Raw genomic sequence first — 17500 nt, forward strand, 5'->3', positions numbered from 1 at the left:
GTGTGTGTGTGTGTGTGTGTGTGTGTGTCTCTGTGTGTGTGTGCTTTGTCTGCAGTGTGTGGAGTGTAGGCCGTATGGGGGAGGGGGTAGAGTGTGTGAAAGGTAATGCTGTGACTATCTTTTTCAAGGGTTTGTCTCTCCCTCTCTCTCTCTCTCTCTCTCTCTCTCTCTCTCTCTCTCTCTCTCGTATGTTTGTTTATATGTATGTGCGTTTTTGGTAGGCTTTGTGTGTGTGTGTGTGTGTGTGTGTGTGTGTGTGTGTGTGTGTGTGTAGAGCCTTGTATCGCGTTTATATGTTTTTGTGTCTTTTTCATAGAACTGTTTCCTCTCCCTGGCTCTGTGGTTTGTGTGTGTGTGTGTGTGTGTGTGTGTGTGTGTGTGTGTGTGTGTGTGTGTGTGTGTGTGTGTCCATCCTGTCCATATCTCCATTTCTTTTTTTTGTTTTCTCTTTGTCCTGTTGTGTAGCGTTCATTTACTCGTTCATTCTTCCTACTCGTACCTTTTTCCTTATTTTTTTTCTTTTTCTTATTTCTCACGTCCAGTATTTTATTTTTTCGTATTTTTTCCTTGCTTAAGATTTTTTTAGTTACTTTATTTAGCCTTCCGTATAATGATTTTTGTTTTTGCGATTTTTCCTTTCCTTTTTTTCTTGCTTATTTTATTTTTTCATTTGCATCTTTGTTTTTTTTTTCAGGCATTGCTGTAGAATATTTATTTGTATTTGTACCATTTTTCTGTTTTTTTTTTTCTTATTTTCATTTTGCGATTTTTGGATGTAATCGTTTAGGCCTGTATTGAGATTTTGTTATTTGTCATGTCTTTTGTTTTATTTTAATTTTGCGTTTTTGTCTTTCCTTTTTTCTCGTTTTTAAGGGATGAACATTAGTGGGTGTTTGATATAATTATGGTGCCCGTAGTTGTGTGTGTGTGTGTGTGTGTGTGTGTGTGTGTGTGAGAGAGAGAGAGAGAGAGAGAGAAGTTTCACAAGCCCATTTATTAATAGGGGGATCTGATTGTAATAAAAACACCGTGACGCGGTAAAAAAAAAAATAAATAAATAAATGATGGACAGAAGGAATAACTTGCTCAAGATATAATTGATTGAATAAATTATCTAGTTGACAGAATAAATTGCCTAGATAGAGAGCTAACAGAGACAGCATAGCGCCTGGCTTGAGAATTGTTTGAATATATTGCATGGATAAATAGAAAATAGATTGCCCAGTTGGAGAGCTGACAAAATAGATTATGGAGAGGAAAGTTGTTAGAAAAATAAAACTCCCTGTTGGAAATTTGACAGAATAAATTACCCAGGTGGAAAGTTATGGTACATGGGGACGTCCACTATCCACTCACTCGATGTAGCACAACTTTAAATCAACCCCATACTGGGTGACTAGAAAAATGGATTCTTGTAATCCAGGAAACTATTTGCTTCCTTCAGTGGTAACCATATAACCAAATGACGCCTTGTTGTGTAATGGCTTATGATCCTCATAATAGTTTATAGTGGAGAGCTAGTTGGGTTAGGTTAGGTTAGGTTATGGTAGTTTAGTGTATGGTTAGGTTAGGTTAGGTGGTTGGGGTATATTCCTCACATAATGCCACTCAGGGATGAACGAGGCTGGTCACCCTTGCCTTAATCGGAGTGGGCAGTCTAATCCCGGGCCCCTAAACTCTTGATAGGGTAAAAAAGGATGGGATGGGGAGTTTAGAAAATAAAGTGTCCATTTGGTAGTTGATAGAATGTATTGTTTAGGTAGCTTTGACTGACACAACCCGTCCCATCCCATCCCATCCCATCCCATCGTATCCCATCCTTACCTATTCCCAGTAGGCCAAGCCTCTTTTTCCACACACACACACACACACACACACACACACACACACACACACACACACACACACACACACACACACACACACTGTAATGACCTGCAATATAAATCAGACACTTGCACGGTTATTTTCCCGGTTTTTAAGGTCAATGTTTACCGTGGCGGGGCCCTGGCTTGCACACACACACACACACACACACACACACACACACACACACACACACACACACACACACACACACACACACACACACACACACACACACACACACACACACACACACACACACACACACACTCAGGCCCTCGTTCATTGTCACCCCAATTAGCGAGAGACCAATTTATTTATAGGGTCATTATAACCTGGGAGAGAGAGAGAGAGAGATGGTCCTGGGGCTAATTAGTGCAAAGGAGTGAAGGCAAGAAGGGAGCTGTGTAAATGAGAACTAATTAGATATGTAATTAAATCCTCTTACTAAGTATATAAGTAGATATTTTTTCTCCTATGAAGAAAGAACCCAAGGCTGTAAACCTGCTGTTCAAAAAAGCTAAACAAAACGAAAGTCAGTTTAGCTCTGTTCATTTCGAGATGCCTGGACACATTGCATATAAAAGGCTAGAGGTCTTTGGCAATGAGAGGGAGAGACAAATAAAGACTGCAGGTCGTAGGCAAAGAGAGAGCCGGAGGTCGTAAGCAAAGAGGGAGTGACAAATAAGGACTGGAGGTGGTAGCCAAAAAGAAAGACAAACATCGGAAGACTATTCCAGAGTTGATCAGATTCATACAATTACATGAAAAGTTAAGAGTACCTAATAAAATCTTGGTCCACTTTTACAGAAATTATGAATATGGTAAGACTTTCCTAAAATGCTAGTTGTATTTCACACATCGGCAAATAAGACCTCTGTACAAAGTCAGCAACTGATTGGGTCAAAAGTGAATGGAATCGGTTCACAACAGGCAACCAGTCAGGGGTGTTTTTGCTGGTGAAGTAATGTGGTCATTCATAAACTGATGAAAGAGGGAGAGAGAAAAAAGTGACACCAAGGATTTTGAGGGAAAGTGGAGGACTTTGTATGTTGCTGAAGATGGGATAGTCGTGAAGAAATGCGAAAGACGGAGAAATTGATAGGATGACCATGAGTGTGAGGAATGTACGAAGACTGCCAGTGGAGCATCCCTGACAGAACCCATAGTGGCAGTTTGAGAGAAAATTATGAGGCGCGTCAGTATCTTCGTATTGGGCGATAATTGAAGGTTTGGAAGCAGTCACCTTTCTTTGATACAGGCTGAAGGAGAACCCGAAGACGTATTTTGCTACCACCTGAAGTATTAATATGCCTTAGAAGAATTTATACTGAATACCTTACTAGATCCCTTAAGTGGTGAAGGTGTTAATGAAGGCTGTAGTTAACCTCTTGGGCGGGAAAAATACCTAGTCGTGAATCATCTGGAAGTAACAAAAATGAAACCAAAAATAAATACGGTTTCTTGGTGGACGATTTAAGTAGAAAAACTAAGTTGTTATTATCTGTGAGAGGTCCAGAAAGTTTATAAGTCAAATTTAGAAGTACAGGTCGGTGCGTAAGTGGGAGTGTGTGTGTGTGTGTGTGTGTGTGTGTGTGTGAGAGAGAGAGAGAGAGAGAGAGAGAGAGGTAAGTGGGAGTGACGGGCGGGACGATAGCTCAAGTAGCCTAGACCTCCCAAACGGCCCCCCCCTACCCCCTCTCTCTCTCTCTCTCTCTCTCTCTCTCTCTCTCTCTCTCTCTCAGCGTTTCTATATCATCTTCCGCTATTTCCATTTCCCTACATTTTCTTTTTTTTTTACGGTTCAGCACTCATTCAACTCAAAATTCCTCCTTTTCTAATTATAAAATACAATTATTCCCATTTCCCCCATCTTCACCATTCCCATTACCTTTCCCTATTACTTTCACACACCCACTTAGCCATTAATCCACTCACAAATCCACTCTGACAGTAATCCAACCTACCCATTTTTTTAAGTCACATAGATTTCACTGAACCTATTATGGACCTCCTTTGCAATCTTTCTAATGTATCTATTCCGTTTCTCTCATTTTTCTATTAATCGATACATCCCCTGAAAGATCAGTATTTTTTTTTTCTTTTTTCCAATTTTTTCCATTATTATTGTACTCTATATACTTCCCCCCCTGAAAAAAAAAGACACCCATTTCTCATTTTTTCCTATTAATCCACAGTCCACACCCTTTTGCTGTCCCCCTAGCACACCCAGTCCCATTCTCCCCATTTTTCCCCATTTCAATCTCGTCCACTAATGCATACCCCTTAACAGCACCCCAGACGCACCCCATTATCATCCACTTCTCATTTTTGTCCATTAATCCACATACACCAAAGACAATAACGCACCCATTTCCATATTCCCTATTTTGCCCATTATACCCATTAACCCAGACGCACCCATTACAATCCCTTCAACACACCCGGACTGATTTATTCTCGATGTTAGCCTGTTTTGTCACACTACTCCTTGACTACACCTCTACGCCAATTATTATCCCCATTTCCCCATTAATTTCCATTGATTTAAAAACACCTTTGAAATCCGTCTCACATACCCATTCCTATTAGCGTTTTTCATTTTCCTTCTTTTTTCCCCAATTTCTTTATTTCCCTTAATTGCTCTTTTTATTTCCTAGTTTCCACGTTTTCATTTCCCTCTGACATCCGTTTTTGTTTTCCCAATTTTTCCCAATTAACCTGTGCCGTTTCGCCTCAAATTCTCCCTATTTTCCCAATTGCCCATGTACCCATTTTCCTTATTTCCTACCTTTTCCCATCACACACACACACACACACACACACACACACACACACACACACACACACACACACACACACACACACACACACACACACACACACACACACACACACACACACACACACACACACACACACACACACACACACACACACACACACACACACACACACACACACACACACACACACACACACACACACACAGGTCTTTAACACTGATTTCCATGATCCAATTACCACCATTTTCCCTCTTCCCTTTTCTCCCCATTTCTCCCCATCCATTTTCCCATTTTTCCCTGTCACCAATTTCCCCATCCCCATTTTCCCATTTCTCCATTTCCCTCATTGACCATATCTCAGTTTTCCCCAATTTTCCCCAATTTATCCCCAGTTTTCCCTAATTTATCCGCAGTTTCCCCAAATTATCCCCAGTTTTCCCCAGTTTACCCCCAGTTTTCCCCAATTTACCCCAGTTTTCCCCAATTTATCCCCAATTTATCCCCAATTTTCCCCCAATTTTTTTCCAGGCTCCCCTTTCCCCCTGCCGTTAATTTACAGGTCGGGTTTGCTTTCATTTTTCAGGTATTCTAACAAGTTTGTGTTGCGCGGAGTTTATGTGTGTCGGTGCCAACTGCCTGCCTGAGTTAGTGTGTTTCTCTCTCTCTCTCTCTCTCTCTCTCTCTCTCTCTCTCTCTCTCTCTCTCTCTCACACACACACACACACACACACACACACACACACACACACACACACACACACACACACATTGATGATGGTGGGGGAGAAGGGGGAATGAAATCGGAGGGAAGGGTGAAGGGGAGGAACAGGAGGGGAGAGGAGGGAGGAAAATGTGAGTGGGAAGGTGGGGGTTGGGAGAGAAAAAAGGGGGTCTGGGAGAAGATAGCGGAGGAGAGAGAGAGAGAGGGAAGGGGGGGAGGGAGAGAGAACAAGAAAGGAGAGAGAAAGAGAGGGCGTACATCACCTCTCTCTCTCTCTCTCTCTCTCTCACAGCCCTACCTTCTCCCCATCTCAATTCTCTCCCCTCCTCTCTCCCTTCTCCCTTCCCTTTTCTCTTCTCTCGTCCCTCTCTTATCCTCTCCGTTTCCTCCAGGTAAATGGAGAGAGAGAGAGAGAGAGAGAGAGAGAGAGAGAGAGAGAGAGAGAGAGAGAGAGAATGTTTGGAGAGGGGTGACAAGTGGAGAGGAGGGGAAAGGGATAGTGAGAGGGGGGTTGAAGGGAGAGGGAGGAGAGGGATGTGAGGGATGGGGAGAGAGGGAGAGGGAGTGAGACAAGGGAGGGGGGAGAGAGGGGGGGAAAGGGGGGTAGGGGCAGAATTGGAGAGTACACTCGTTTTGGCCCAGGTTTTATGTTCGTTCTCGTTTCTCTCTCTCTCTCTCTCTCTCTCTCTCTCTCTCTCTCTCTCTCTCTCTCTCTCTCTCTCTCAGTCCAGGTCTCGAAGGATTTGAGAGAGAGAGAGAGAAAGAGAAAGAGAGAGTTAAAGGAAACAAGACAGGTGGTGGTGAGTTGCAGAGAAAGATAAAAAACGAAGGCGAAAGAAAAAAGGAAAAGGAAGAATGACAACCTTTTGAGAGAGAGAGAGAGAGAGAGAGAGAGAGAGAGAGAGAGAGAGAGAGAGAGAGAGAGAGAGAGAGAATTGGAAGAATAAGACAAAGATAACCCCCCAAAAATAACGTGCCTGAAAGAAGATTTGGAAATTTGTACCGTAATAAAAAGGCAAATTATGAGACGCAGAGAGGTAAGGGAACCAGGATTGTAAAGTGGAGAGGAAGCGAGATAATGTGGAGAAAAAAGGTGGAGGGCATTAAATAAGAAGTGGATGGGCAGAGGGAAATGAGAGAGTGGATGTGGTGGAGAGATATTGGAAGGAAATGGAGACAAAAAAATGAGGGGTTAGAGAGAGGGAGAGAGGGAGGAGGGGTAGTGAGTGTAGGAGAGAGTAAGAGGAAGACTGATGGGAGAGTAGAAAGAGAGGAAAAGAGAAGAGGAGGGGGGGAGCTATGAGGATAAAGTAGCCTGAGAGAGAGAGAGAGAGAGAGAGAGAGAGAGAGAGAGAGAGAGAGAGAGAGAGAGATGAGATGAGAAAAAGAAAAAAACAAGAAAGGAGGGGAGAGAGGTGGGGGAAGAGAGTAAATTGAGGAAGACGGAAGGACGAGAAAGAAAGGGGATGGGGTAATTTGAGGTGGGGGGGAAGAGAAAGAAAATAGAGAGTGTGAAAACGCACGAAGTGGGGAGGAAAGAAGGCGAAGGGAGGTAGGGGGAAGAAGAGATGGGGATGCTACTGTGGGGAAGAGATAGGGAGAGGAAAATTGGTTAGGAGGGAGGGAGAGGGAGGAAGGAAGAGAAGAGATAAGGTGAGGAAGAAGCCTTCGAGTGGATGGAAGGAGAGAAAGAAAGGAAGAGGAGGTATTGGTATTTTGGGGGTAGAGAGGGAGAGATAGAACAGAGGAGGGAGACGAGGGAGATAGGAAGGGGGAGGGAGATTGCCAAGAGAGGAGGGAGAGAAAGGAAGGAAGGAAGAGAAGATATCATGAGTGGAGAAGGGGAGAGGTGGGGGGTGTGAAGAAGGGAAGGAAAAGTCTACAAGAGGAAGGAGGGAGAGGAAGCAAGGGAAGGTAGCCGGGGGAGGGAGAGAGGGGTAGGGGAGGGAGAGAGGAGGGTACAGGAGGGAGGGGGAAAAGAAGTCTTAAGAAAGAAGGAAGAGAGGAGAGAGGGGAGGGGACAGCAAGGAGGCAGCAAAGAAGTCTAAGAGGAGGAAGGAAGGAAGGAAGGAAGGGAAGGCAGCATGAGAGGGGGAGAGAGAAGGGGGGAGAGGGGGAGAGGAGCGGTGGAGAAGAGGAGGAGATGTGGGGGAGGGGGAGAGGGCGGTGCTCAAGGGGAGGAGGAGGAGGAGGGAGGCTAAATGCGATGGATATCTATTTCAAGGACTTCCATTACCGTATCGCATGTGGAGCGGCCCGGACCCCACTTAAGTTAATGCAGCTTATTTGACGCCACCACCATCTATCTTCCAACCCACCCGCCCTCTACCAAGCTCAGATGGTTCACTGCCCAACATACTCCTCTCTCTCTCTTACTCTCTCTCAATTTCTCTTACTCTCTCCCACCCCACCAGCCCCCTACCAAGCTCAGATGGTTCACTGCCCAACATACTCCTCTCTTACTCTCTCTATTTCTCTTACTCTCTTCCACCCCACGCTCCCCCAACCAACCTCAGATGGTTCACTGCCCAGCATACTCCTCTCTCTCTCTCTCTTACTCTATTTCTCTTACTCTTTCTCTCAGCCTCTCTCTCACACACCTACACATTGCTATCCTCTCCCCCTCCCTCAGTCTTCTTGCTTCTCCTCTTCTCTTACTGCCATAAACAGGGCTCATATGATTCACAGCCCAGCACTCTCTCTCTCTCTCTCTCTCTCTCTCTCTCTCTCTCTCTCTCTCTCTCTCTCTCTCTCTTTCTCTCTCTCTCTCTCAAACTCAGAAGATCCACAGCCCACCATGCGTCTTCCTCTCTTTCTCTTTCTTACTCTCTCTCACTCACACAGATACATACTCCTAATCTCCCTTTTGCTCTCCTCTTTCTCTTACACGCGCCAAACCCACATCATTCACTGCCATTCTCTCTCTCTCTCTCTCTCTCTCACACACACACACACACACACACACACACACACACACACACACACACACACACACACACACACACACACACACACACACAGACACACACACACACACAGACACACACACACACACACACACACACACACACACACACACACACACACACACACACACACACACACACACACACATTCCTACCGCCCTTCCTGCTCCTTACTCTCTCTAACTCCCTTTTTCTTACACATACTTAGCATTTATCTTCTGGCCTCTACCAAGCTTACATAGTTCACTGCCCGCAATACACTCTCTCTCTCTCTCTCTCTCTCTCTCTCTCTCTCTCTCTCTCTCTCTCTCTCTCTCTCTCTCTCTCTCTCACATACTCTCTTACTCCCTTCGTACTATCTTCCAATCACCTTCCACCAGGCTCTGACTTATGCACACACACACACACACACACACACACACACACACACACACACACACACACACACACACACACACACACACACACACACACACACACACACACACACACACACACACACACACACACACACACACACACACACACACACACCTCCTGTTCCGAGAGAGAGAGAGAGAGAGAGAGAGAGAGAGCAATTCCTGAAAGTGTGTTACATATTCCAAAACATTGTTCCTGGTGAGGGAGGGAATGTTAGTCCAGTTTAAGAGAGAGAGAGAGAGAGAGAGAGAGAGAGAGAGAGGGAAAGGTAATGATTGCAATTTGTGAGGAAATTATAGTTCCAAAATGCGGTATGAATGGAGAGGAAATACATTAACCGCTTCAGTACTAAACCGTCTTTGGGTAAATCTTGCTACTACCAGACGATTTTGTTCAGCATTGGCAACACACATAAAGAACAGCCCCTTTAATAGGAGGAGTCTTTAGTGTGAGTCTTTGTTCTTGCTGTTGTCAGACGATTTTACCCATCCTTGGAGTGCTTAACCCACCCAGCATGGTGATAATCTTGCACACACCGGACCGTGTTATGTAGCTCCGAAGAGATTTATTTATTAACCGTAGGGATTAAATACAACCTCCACTACCTCCTTTATTGCTTGGGAACTCGCCTAAATTGAGTAAAGAGTCTCCCAGTAACCAGACTAAAATACAAGGGTCACTCACAGTGCTGTATCCCCGCCTTGTAATCAGTTCACCCTGCTCTGTAAATTTGATTTTCGATCTATTGATGTCAAACTCTAAGTACTTCATCCTTGCGTGACCTGCAACCCTTCCACCAACTTTGTTAAACATTGGATCATAAATGTCTAAGTTTGCCGTGGCCTTGTTGTTCTCAAGATAGAACCACCACATCTTCGGCTGACCTTAAACCCTTCCACCAACTTTGGTCCATATCGAATAAGAAATAAGTTAAAAGGCAGAATCTTTGACCTTATCCAGTGGTCTTTACCTTGGACCGATTGGTCTAAAATTCAAACTGCTTCCTCCTTTCCTAACCCACAGGACTTCCAGCAAATTTGGTCTAGATCGAAACAAGACTCTGAGAAAACCATGCCATTGACTTGTGGCTTTGCTGTGACCTTTTTCGGCCAAAATGTAATCACTAGTCTTGTTACTATGATGGTCACCAAGCATTATTTCTGATTTGGTGCAGTTCCATTCCATAGCTTTTTACATGCACGCACGCACACACACACACACACACACACACACACACACACACACACACACACACACACACACACACACACACACACACACACACACACACACACACACACACACACACACACACAAAATTAAGATGAGTCCTACAGTTAAGCAGTTAACTCTTTGAAGATGGGAACAACTCTTAGTATTGTATTCTGTCCATCGCCAGTTTTTTTCATACATCTGAGAAAGAGACATAAGAATCTTAAGTTTCAGTACTCAACTCTCTTATGATCGAGAGAGCTCTGATAATTCCCATCTAATGTAAAGTTATGTTATTCATCTGATGGAGTCACAAGAGCCTGAGAGTGTTAATATGTTCTTTTTCTTTTTTTTCACTGGCAGGGTTAAGAACGACGTAATGGTAGTGAAGAAGTTGAGGGAGGCTGTTCAGTAGCGTCCACGCATCGGTAAGTATCCATACAAGTGTCAGTAGTTGGTAGTAGTTTACAAGGTCATATCTAGTTTACAGAGTCGAGTTTACAAGGTCGTATTTAATTTACAAGGTCGTCTCTAGTTTACAAGGTCGTCTGTAGTTTACAAACTCTATCGTTTACAAGGTCACATCCAGTTTACAAGGTCGTATATTGCTTACAAAGCTGTATCTAGTTTACAAGGTCGTATCTAGTTTACAAGACTAGTTTACAAGGTCGTATCTAGTTTACAAGACTAGTTTACAAGGTCGTATCTAGTTTACAAGACTAGTTTACAAGGTCGTATCTAGTTTACAGGGTCGTATCTGGTTTACAAGGTCGTGTCTGATTTACAAGGTCTTATATAGGGAACGTATTCTCTTTGGTTTGGGCGACATTTTAGTAACATACCATTTTATTTTTCGTAGTAAGGCTTTATATTCTCTTTCGTTTCTTTTTTTTTTTTCAGTAATAATATGGACTGGATAGATAATATGAAAGATAGTTTTAAGGTACTCTATCCAGAAATAAACCAGTTAAGAAGAGTTGCCACGGAGACTTCTGATGGACAAGAGTTCTAGCCCAGAATTTAGGTTTAGGGGAGAATAATAACGTAGGAATAGCCAGATAGGGAATGGGGGTGAGGAAGTTACGACACGATAGATATACTCCTTTCGCATTTACTTGGCCCAGATCTTCGTCCCCTTGCAGCTCATTTTACGTAGTTCAGTGTCAGAAATAGTGCTTGGATCCACTGCGTAGCACTTCTTCGTGAATGGCAGTATGTTCTTGTGATAGTCTGTTGTTACAGGTCATTGTATAAGACGGAGAGGCGGCAGTTTAGGCTAAGTTGGTGCAAATAGAGTATAGGTACGGTAAATTTTACACACACACACACACACACACACACACACTATATATATATTCATATATTCTTTTAGAGAGAGAGAGAGATTTTATATATATATATATATATATATATATATATATATATATATATATATATATATATTCTTTTAGAGAGAGAGAGAGAGAGAGATTATATATATATATATATATATATATATATATATATATATATATATATATATATATATATATATATTCTCTCTCTCTCTCTCTCTCTTCCTCTCTCTCTCTCTCTCGGAATAGTTCATGAGGTACAGAGGGCTCGATGATGGTGTGCTTTTATAAGATTTTCTCGCTCGCGTCAAAAATTCCTCCTAATACGTGTAGGACAGAGAGATGAGGCGGGGGGTGGGGTGAGGGGGAGGGAAAGGGAAGAGTGCTTTGAGGAAAGGGGTATTTTGCTCTCTCTCTCTCTCTCTCTCTCTCTCTCTCTCTCTCTCTCTCTCTCTTCTCCTTGTTCTTCTTTCTTCCTGTTATGCATTTCTTGTTTCTCTAGTTTTCTTCTTCATTTCCCTTTATTCATCATTCATCGATTTTTCCATATTCATTCATCTGCTTGTGGTCGTCCATTCATTACTCATTTCCGACGCCTCGTGGTCAAAAGGGTCAAGTCTCTCCTGATGTTATCTTTCAAAATTATATTCAAGGGGGGAATGAGGTCTTGAGGTATACGGGTGAGGGGAGGTGTGAGTTGGGGAGAAGACAGCCTGATGGCGGGAGACAGAGTGACATAGAGGTGATATGTGTATGATCATCGCTTCCGGAATTGTCTTGTTATAAACAGGTAAATGAATGAATAGATTGATTAAGAGGTGTGTAGGTAGACATATATAGATAGGTAATGCCATACAGGGACGAGCGACTGGTTACTCCTCTAAATGGACTGAATTACTTAGCCCCGGGCCCTTACGCTGCTCATGAGGGTATTAAGTTATTCAATAATTTTATTTTTCTTTCATTGTATTTATTTTTTTCATTCTTTTTTCTTTTTCATACCCGTTTTCTGGTTATATTCCTTCCGTTTTTCATACGTCCTTTTAGCTTTCTTTTTATTTCACATTTTGTCTAACTTTCTTTTCTCTTTTTCGTCTCTTTCCCGCCCCCTCCTTCTCTCCCATTTCCCCCCCCCCTTCTTCTTTCCTTCCTTATGCCTGTTCTCTTTCATTTTTCATTCCTTCATTCATTCCTTCTGTCACTCCTTCCTGTCTCATTCAGTCCATCCATTCCCCGTCTTTCTTCCCGTCTTTCTTTTTCCCATTCCTCCTTCCATCTCTTATGCCTTTCATTTTTCTTTCCTAATTTTTTCCTTCCTCCCTCCTTCATTCCTCCCTTCTTTCATTTTTCTTTCTCCCTCCTTTCTTCTTGATCTTGTTATTCCTTCCCGCCTTCCCCAGTCTCAGGTTACTTCTCCCCTCTCCCCTTAGTTTTCGTCCATTGGCTCTCTCCCCTCCTTCTCCCCCTCTTTCCTTCTCTCCCCCCCTCTTCTGTCTCTCTCTCTCTCCCTTAGATTCCTTCCCACACCCCTCCCTTTTTCCTTCCGTTCATCTTCTCTTCCCTCCCTTCCCATCTATGCCTTACTTCTCTTATCCCATCTTTTCCTTATTCCTCTTCTCTTCTCCCTTCCACTCTCTTGTCTTTCCTGTGTCTCACTCCCCTCTCTCCCCTCCCATTCCCCCTCTTCACCCTCCCTCTCCCCACCCTTTACTCTCCCTTTCCATTCCTTCTCTCCTATTCCCTTTGCTTGTCTTTCCTTCCCCTCTCCTCTCTTCCCTTCCCTTTCACGTATTCCCTTTGTCATATATTCAGTCTTCACCCCCCCCCTCTCTCTCGCCCTCTTCCCGTCGATTCTCTTCTTTCCCCTCCTACCTTCTCTTCTTTCCCCTCCTACCCTCTCTTCTTTCCCCTCCTACCTTCTCTTCTTTCCCCTCCTACCTTCTCTTCTTTCCCCTCCTACCTTCTCTTCTTTCCCCTCCTACCTTCTCTTTTTTCCCCTTCTCCCTTTCTCTTTTTTCCCCTTCTCCCTTCTCTTCTTTCCCCTTCTCCCTTCACTTCTTTTCCCGTCTCCTCTATTTCCCCACTTCTTTCTCTCACCCTATCACTCTTATTTCCCTTCTTTCCTCGTCTTCCTTGCCCCCTTTTCTCTTTCCTTCCTCTCACCCTTTCTCTTCATCCTTTCTTTCCGAATTTTCTCCGTGCTCCCTTTCTCTTCATTTCCACTCCTTTTTTTTCCTATTTCTCTGTCCCCTCTTCTTCCTTTCTCTTCTCTTCCCATTCTCCTCTCCTCTCCATTAAGCACATTCCTTTACTCTCACTCACCCCTTCTAGATCATAGTCTTTCTCCCCTCCCCCCCCCCCCATTTTTCCATATTCTTCTCTCTCTTTCATCTGACCTCTCATTTATGTTCCAGCCAGTTTCCCCCCCTTCACTTATTCCTCCTCTCCCAACCCTCCTTTCCCTCATCCCTTCCCTTCATTCTTCTGTTTCCACCTTACCATTCCTTTTCCTCTCCTCCGGCCATTCATTTCCTCGCCCCCCACCACATTCAGCCTCATTCCTCTTTCATCCCTCATTCCACTTTATCTCCTCCCGTCATCTTAATTCTTTTCATTCCTGTAACACCATTCTTTTCCCCCTCATTCCTTTCCCTCCTGTCCTCTGCTTTCACAATCCCTTTACTCTTCCCCTCCTCCCTCCTCCCTTTCTTCTTGCTAATCCCCCCCATCACTCTCCGCTTTTCATCCTTTCATTCCTGCCCCTCCCTTTCTTTCCTTCGTCCAATTCCACCATCCTCTCCTCTCTTTTCCTCTCTCCATTCCCTCCCCTCTTGTATCTCCCTACTCTCACGCATCCCCTTTTCTCCTCTAGCCCGTCTCCCATTCTTCACCCCTAACCTCTCCCATTCTTTCTCTTCATTTCCCCTCATTCCCACCCCTCCTCTCCTCTCATTCCTTGACTTTCCCATCCCCTCCGTAGCTTTCTCCCTCTTCCATCCTTTCCTCTCCTATCATCCCTCCCCACCTCCTCCTCCTCCCGTCTTCCCCCTCCACTTTTCCCTTTCCCCTCCCTCCCCTTCTATCTCTCTTTCCCTCCCCTCCTATCTCCCTTTCCCTCCCCTTCTATCTCCCTTTCCCTCTCCCCCTTCACCCACTCCGTCCAACAAGGCAACACGACAGCCATTCGTTCGAGAGCACTCTAATTTACTGGTATGGAGAGAAGTTACCCCCTGGACCCCACCTATGTGTATATACAAAAACACCTGCCAGGGGTAAGCTGAGTGTGTGTAGCCATACATACATACATAAATACAGATATACGTACATCCATCCATCCATTCACTCATTCATTCATTCATTCATTCATTTATTCATACATACAAACTATATGCATACATAAATTCATACATACACGATAATGAACACACACACACACACACACACACACACACACACACACACACACACACACACACACACACACACACACACACACAGCCTGAAGGTGGATGTGTGAGGCAGCAGAGAGGGGAGAGGGATGGGCGTGAGGTGGATAGATAGGTAGAGAGATAGGCAGATAGATAGATACAATAGATACTCGTAGATAGATAAATAGATATGTTTACTGACCACTGTTTTCATTATTATCAGGTATTGTACTCTCGTTGGTTAAAGAAGCTCCCTAGCACCTGTTGTATAGCGATTTATTTTTCGGTATGGGGTTAATATCCTTTTGTACATTATTTATGCCGGGTATGGCGATGTTAGAAGGATTTATAGAACACAGTAATGGGTAATAAACTGCAATGAGTAAATCGGTCAGGGAGAGGTGTTAGGGAGCCTCCTTACCTGACAAAAATACGGGCCAGATGTGATGGACATTTTGCGGCGGTAGATGCAGTCAAGATGGGCGTGGTGTGTGTGTGTGTGTGTGTGTGTGTGTGTGTGTGTGTGTGTGTGTGTGTGTGTGTGTGTTGCTGTGTCAGTTATGGTAATTGAGTGAGAGCTGAAAAGAGTGTTTAAGAGGTATGGCCAGTGTGAGTGAGAGTGTGATTAATGCTTGAGAGAAGAGATGAATGAGGTGTTTTGTGTGTGTATGTGAGGGATGTGGAGGGTGTATGAGAGAGGTGTGAAACGTGTGGTGTGGATGGGGGGTGTGATGAGTGCTTGTGAGGTGTGGTGTGTAGGAGGGATGTGGTGGGTGGGTGAGAGGCGAGATGAGTGTGTGGGAAATGAGGTGTGGGATATGAGTGTGTGGGGGATGGTATGAGTATGTGAGAGGTACAGGAAAGGTGTGGAAGGGGCTGTGGATGTAGAAGTGGAAGGAATCTTTTGTCGCTAACTTACAGAATCAGGTCACCTTACTGTATCATGTAGGTAACTAGCAGCATATACTCCACACACACACACACACACACACACACTCTCTCTCTCTCTCTCTCTCTCTCTCTGTGAAACTGTAAAGGAGTAAAATCTAGCCGTGTGTCCGTGTAGCTAATGGGTCTGGCTCTCTCCCTGGACGAAAACATGGCGCGCTCTTAGTATTTTTAGGGGTGTCGGTAAGAAGAGTGTGGGGCAAGCAAGAAAGGGGTGTAATGGGCCCTTAATGGTGCTTGAATAATGGATGCGCCTAAGCCATAGCAAAAGCCTGCCACTGGAGAAAATGGGATCGCTTTAGGGTGGCTTGATGAGACGGGCTAATGAGCTTAGAGGAGTCCCCCCTACCTTCTCCTCTTTTTTACCCTCCACCTCACGAAGTCAGAGGAGGGTATTGTTATCACTAGGATCAACAACTATAGGTGGCGTAGAGATCTTGTTTCCGGGCCAGAACGCAGAAAGTATTCACTATAGAGTCATGAAATTTAACATAGTTATGTGTTTTATAGTGAACTCGTGCCTTTTGATAGGTAGAATGCTGTGTCTTAAGTTGTTTCTTTTGTTAATAATGAAAAAGAAAAAAATATATTTTCTGAGATATAAATGCGACCTGCGCAAGGAATCTGAAGGGCCCAGTGCCTTTTTCTGTTAAAACCTAGCAACTATTACACCGGGAGGCAGAAACTGTACATGCTAAATGATTATAAGAATATTTAATTGTATATGAAGTTTCATGACTGTTGCTATTATGTAATCATAAAAATGGCTGCCTAAACGAAAAAAACACGAGTCATAATTTCATCACATCTGCTTATAACTTCATCATTACCATGGATAAACCACTAGAGTTGTTAAGTATTAACGTCTGTGTGTTATACATAGGGGGAGGGGGAGGGCCGTTATGCACTTGGTTAGGTGTGCAGGGAGATGGGGGGGGTATGTGCTTGGTCAGGTGGAGCGTTGCAACAGTGTAGCGTTGCCCGTGTTTTTTATGGGTGTTCTTTATTTCTCTTAGTAATATTCTCTTGTATGTTATTTATGCCAGCAACGTCGATATTCATATGATATTCACCTGTAACTTCAATATTTCTGCATTAAGACATTTGTTAATTTTCTCTCATTATGATGCATTCTAAGAACACCGGTATGGATAAAAGGTGCTTGTTTTTCATACTAATTTATGTCTACATATGATTAAAGTAAATAATCTCTTGTATTTTAGTCAAATTGCTTCGTGTTAGTAATATGTACACCTGCTTTTTGGTATCATATTTTTGTATGATTTTAGTTAAGATTCTTTATGTTATATGTCCAAGCTGTGGCGATATACACTTCTTGTTTCATGGTTTATTTCTGCTTGTGACAGACCTTATTATTCTTTTGTGTGTGTGTGTGTGTGTTGTGTGTGTGTGTGTGTGTGTGTGTGTGTGTGTGTGTGTGTGTGTTAGAGAGAGAGAGAGAGAGAGAGAGAGAGAGAGAGAGACTACCGAAACATCAGTGTTAACTTGAGAATCCTGTCTCTTTGTGCGTAGTTAAGGATTTAATGTACTTACGCGAATATTATGTTTGTGTTCTTGTGGCCTTAAAAAGATCCCATTGAGTTTGTTTTTCCTACCATAGTCCATTTACCTTAACTTGGCCCAGATTTGTGTCCTGTTTCAGCCTGTTTTACCTTGCTCAATGGCAGAATGACAATGCTGTGGCTCTGCATCCTTTCCATAGCACTTCTTCGTGACTTGCATCAATTTCTAGCAGTAATCTCGTGTTACAGCTTAGCATTCATGATAGAGAGAGGGCAGTTTTAGGCCAAGTTAGTGT

The sequence above is a fragment of the Coenobita brevimanus genome, chromosome 102 (genome assembly GCF_032717465.1).
Source record: "Coenobita brevimanus isolate Jiangsu-jjx chromosome 102, ASM3271746v2, whole genome shotgun sequence".
Taxonomy (NCBI): Eukaryota; Metazoa; Arthropoda; class Malacostraca; order Decapoda; family Coenobitidae; genus Coenobita; species Coenobita brevimanus.